We start from the raw sequence: 5,000 nt of genomic DNA on the forward strand, positions 1-5,000 counted from the left end.
CGCGAGGCCGATGGCTGCGAGTCCCATCGAATTTTTTTTAAACGCACGCACACACATACACCTGAACGGAGATGCGTTCCTTTTCGTCGCGATTTTTCGTGCTTTAGTCGTCGTTGTCGCCATCCGTTCGGAGGGGACCGCCGGCCGTCTCTCTATCCTCGTTGTCGAGAGTCTAATGCCTCGTTCCGTCGCTAGAGTTTTTCAAACTCTGCTTCTGGCTATCGGGAAGAAAAGACCGCGCGAGGAAGAGGAAGGACGACCGTGCGCGTCCCTTTCGAATTTTTTTTTATTTTTACCTGAGCGACCAAAGTGGATTCAGAGGGGACCGCCGGCCGTCTCTCTATCCTCGTTGTCGCGAGTCTAATGCCTCGTTCCGTCGCTAGAGTTTTTCAAACTCTGCTTCTGGCTATCGGGAAGAATAGACCGCGCGCGAGGAAGAGGAAGGACGACCGTGCGCGTCCCATCGATTTTTTTTATTTTTACCTGAACCACCGAAGTCGATTCAGAGGGGACCGCCGGCCGTGTCTGTATCCTCGTTGTCGTGAGTCATATGCCTCGTTCCGTCGCTAGAGTTTTTCAAACTCTGCTTCTGGCTATCGGGAAGAAACGACCGCGCGAGGAAGACTACGACCGTGCGCGTCCCATCGATTTTTTTTTACCCGAACGATGGAGATGCATATCGGCTGTTTGCTTCGAATAACTGGACGAGAGGAACGAACATATATATATATCATGGGCTAGCCACCGTGCGCTTTCTTCGCGAGATCGTGTGCTGTACAGAGGATTCAGAATCGGGTGTTATATCCCCGTCGTTTCCTGACGAACGGAGCTTCGATCTCGTTGGTTGTTATATATTATAATGCACTTTACGCCCGGTCGGCGGGCTGCGTGTGTCGTCGCGCAGTCCGTCCGATTTCGTTTTCGAACGTATTTTCGTGTCGTCAATCATATGGCGACTTCCGCGCGTTCGATTCCCGTTGGTCGGACGTTTGTCGGATATCGGCTTCTTTCGAACCGAGAATAAGAGTACAAAAACCTGAGTACACAAACAAAAATCCATGCATAAACGATTACCCTGAACGGTGGATCACTTGGCTCGTGGGTCGATGAAGAACGCAGCTAATTGCGCGTCAACGTGTGAACTGCAGGACACATGAACATCGACATTTCGAACGCACATTGCGGTCCACGGATACAATTCCTGGACCACGCCTGGCTGAGGGTTGCTCACGTAAACCTAAGACTGCTTGCGTTGCGTATCGTTGCTCTCGGTCCGTATCTCTCTGTTCTTTCTTGCCTCGTCGACAGCCCGCCGTCGTTCGTTTTATCTTTAAACGAACGTTTCTGAGTCGGAGGACGAGCGCCAAGCAAAAGAATACGAATTAAAGAGCGGTCGAGGGCTCGTACGCGACGTACGAGCGATTGTTGGACGTTCGTCGGCGTTCGTCGCTGGATCGTGTGGAGACCGGCGTACGCATGCTCTCGATACAAATATATATGAAAAATCTATCGCGTTCACGGGAGACTCGCAAAACTACCTCCGTCTCTTCTCTGTCCCTTCTTGGCTTGACAACCCGCCGTCGTTCGTGTTTTACGAACGTTTCTGAGTCGGACGAAGCGCAAGAAGAAGGATACGAATTAAAAGAGCGCGGAGAGAACCGTCGTCGTCGACGCGGTTATCGAGATACACAGAGCGAGTTTTCTTCGTGGCCGATTTTTTTTTTCTTTTTGTATCAGCCTCTGCTACGTTTTGTTAGTCTTCGATAAGCACGAATGACCGCGCCCCCGACGTCGTCTTAAATGAATTTTTGGCGAGACTGAGAGAAAGCAAAAATATTTTTGAACAAAGTCAGTCGAGAGAGGAGAGAAAAGAGAACCAAGATATTAAAACCTAAACCTAAACTTGGTGGCGTAACGAAAAACTGTGTGCCTTAAAGAAACACAACCGTCTTTTCTCAAGATGTTTTTACTCGTACAGCCCCAGGGATCGAATACCCACTCCGTCTGTTCGTGCGGCAGAGATGTATTCTGCAGGCGCGAGACGACTGACGAGAAGACAACGAGGACCGTCGCATCGATGGGTCGTCGTTGCGTTTTTCATCCTCTGTGCTTTTTTCTGTTCTTCGCGAACCCAGAGAAAGCCGTAGATCCGGGAACGGACACACGAGATTTCTTCGAACGCTGATGACTTAGGGAGATGATCCCCAGCGTTGCGCGGAGATCGGAGAGTACGCGTACATGTATCGGGACGAATTTTTCCCCGTCGGTCGCGTATCTCTCTGCCCGCGCGCCTGGCCCAAAGCCACGTTCGTCGGAAATCAACGAAAAGTGTGTTACGATCTAGCGTGCGTCTACGATCGGCTATATTTAAGGGTGACGAAGAAGAGAAAAGCTCACGGTGTTGCGCAACGTTTCTGTACCCGATTTTAAGATGTGCATGTGAGTCCGTTACAAAGTTGTTCGGATCGTCGAAAATAGTCGTTTTCGTCGTCGTGCGAAAGAGAATAATCTCTGACATTGGCACGGAGAGATCGCGCAGAGGAAGAGAACGATCCTCTTTGGCGAGGCTCGAGAAAGACTAACGAAACTTGATTAGAGACGAGGTATACACGCGCCGTACGTACGACGTACGCGCGTGTGATTTTTTTTTGCTTTAAGGCGATTCGGCGCTCCGAGTATTAGAGAAAAAGAGATCGTTGGTCATCCCATGTCTCTTCGTCGTCTATCGCTGGACCGCGCATCCTAACGTATCGCCGGTCGTCCAGTCCCCGAGTAATAAATTCACCCCGTTGTGTACGTCTCGCGCTCGCTTTTCCACTTGCGTGAGTTCCCGTGCGTTTTCGTCGTTGGTACAGAGCAAAGAAACCGATATGTTATATACATGTCGCGTGTTCGATCTCTGTGCCAGCAATAACAGGCGAAAACAAGGAACCGCTGGAATCGTCGAGAAGAGAGAAACGGCTACGGGAGATATATTATACATAACACGTGTATATATATATATATATATTATACAAAGAGGACGGGCGTTAAAAACCGGAGATCGTTACGGGTGTCTTGCGTGAGTCTTAGCTCGAACATGATACGACGAACGAAGTTTAAAAGGCACTTTGGCGAGATGCATAAAACGTTTCTCGATCGAGATAGAATATACGGTTCTCGATTCTATTCGAATTATTTTTTTTTTTTATTTTTTTTTCTCTTTGAGGCGATTCTCGGAGAGAGAAATAAAAATAAAGACCCTCTGTCGCATTGTTATCAAACCGTCTTGCTTTTCTCGAATCGCGCCCACATGGCACGAAATTTTTTTTTCTTTAAGAAAAAAAATTGTCACCGTGTCGTGACGTTGAAGCGACCTCAGAGTAGGCGAGATCACCCGCTGAATTTAAGCATATTACTAAGCGGAGGAAAAGAAACTAACAAGGATTTCCTTAGTAGCGGCGAGCGAACAGGAATTAGCCCAGCACTGAATCCCGCGGTTCCGCCGTTGGGAAATGTAGTGTTCGGGAGGATCCGTTTATCCCGTGACGTCGAACCGCGTCCAAGTCCATCTTGAATGGGGCCATGTACCCACAGAGGGTGCCAGGCCCGTAGTGACCGGAACGCGTTTCGGGAGGATCTCTCCTTAGAGTCGGGTTGCTTGAGAGTGCAGCCCTAAGTTGGTGGTAAACTCCATCTAAGGCTAAATACAACCACGAGACCGATAGCGAACAAGTACCGTGAGGGAAAGTTGAAAAGAACTTTGAAGAGAGAGTTCAAGAGTACGTGAAACCGTTCAGGGGTAAACCTGAGAAACCCAAAAGATCGAATGGGGAGATTCATCGTCGACGGCGTCGGTGATCGTTGGTGAGCGATGCTCCGGGTGGGCCTTCGTGGTTCCATTGGCGAGGGCACGCCACCTTCGATTCGAACGCTCCGGCGTCGTAGTCGTGCACTTCTCCCCTAGTAGAACGTCGCGACCCGTTGTGTGTCGGTCTACGGCCCGAGCGGGTGACTGTCGCGTCGCTTCGGCGCACGCGGCAGACCCTCGGTCGCCCGGCCGACTGCACGACGGTACACTAAGACGGTATCGGGCCGCAACCAATCCATTCTCGAATGTGTGTGCGTCTAGACCGCCGCAAGCGATCGTCGATCGTTCTCAGTTTTTACGGAGTTTAATTCCGTGCTGGGGCATCGGCAGCTGTTGGCTGGCGGATTTCTTGGACTGGCCGAGTCTCTGATTACCGGTCGGCGACGCTATTGCTTTGGGTACTCTCAGGACCCGTCTTGAAACACGGACCAAGGAGTCTAACATGTACGCGAGTCATTGGGACTTGTAAACCTAAAGGCGAAATGAAAGTGAAAATCGGCGCGCGTGCCCACCCTGAGTGGGTTGCGCGTGTCCGATCGAGGGAGGATGGGCCGCGAGACAATGCGGCCCCGCACTCCCGGGGCGTCTCGTTCTCATTGCGAGGAGAGGCGCACCTAGAGCGTACACGTTGGGACCCGAAAGATGGTGAACTATGCCTGGTCAGGACGAAGTCAGGGGAAACCCTGATGGAGGTCCGTAGCGATTCTGACGTGCAAATCGATCGTCGGAACTGGGTATAGGGGCGAAAGACTAATCGAACCATCTAGTAGCTGGTTCCCTCCGAAGTTTCCCTCAGGATAGCTGGCACTCGTCCGTTCTCTTCGAACGCGTACGAGTCTCATCTGGTAAAGCGAATGATTAGAGGCCTTGGGGCCGAAACGACCTCAACCTATTCTCAAACTTTAAATGGGTGAGATCTCTGGCTTGCTTGGATCATGAAGCCACGAGATACAATTGTCGGATCAGAGTGCCAAGTGGGCCAATTTTGGTAAGCAGAACTGGCGCTGTGGGATGAACCAAACGTGGAGTTAAGGCGCCTAAGTCGACGCTTATGGGATACCATGAAAGGCGTTGGTTGCTTAAGACAGCAGGACGGTGGCCATGGAAGTCGGAATCCGCTAAGGAGTGTGTAACAACTCACCTGCCGAAG

At 50.9% G+C, this 5,000-nt stretch overlaps 1 non-coding gene and 1 pseudogene across 1 annotated transcript; both read left to right on the plus strand.

Moving 5' to 3' along the window:
• Positions 1-1,071: 1,071 nt before the first annotated feature.
• On the plus strand, positions 1,072-1,226 carry LOC139997252 (5.8S ribosomal RNA). Its single transcript, XR_011802679.1, has one exon. It is a non-coding gene; the product is annotated as a 5.8S ribosomal RNA (ribosomal RNA).
• A 2,126-nt stretch (positions 1,227-3,352) lies between these two features.
• Positions 3,353-5,000, plus strand: part of LOC139997251 (large subunit ribosomal RNA) — a 4,752-nt pseudogene continuing 3,104 nt past the window's right edge.

Source organism: Bombus fervidus, unplaced genomic scaffold (genome assembly GCF_041682495.2).
Source record: "Bombus fervidus isolate BK054 unplaced genomic scaffold, iyBomFerv1 scaffold0042, whole genome shotgun sequence".
NCBI classification, from domain to species: Eukaryota; Metazoa; Arthropoda; class Insecta; order Hymenoptera; family Apidae; genus Bombus; species Bombus fervidus.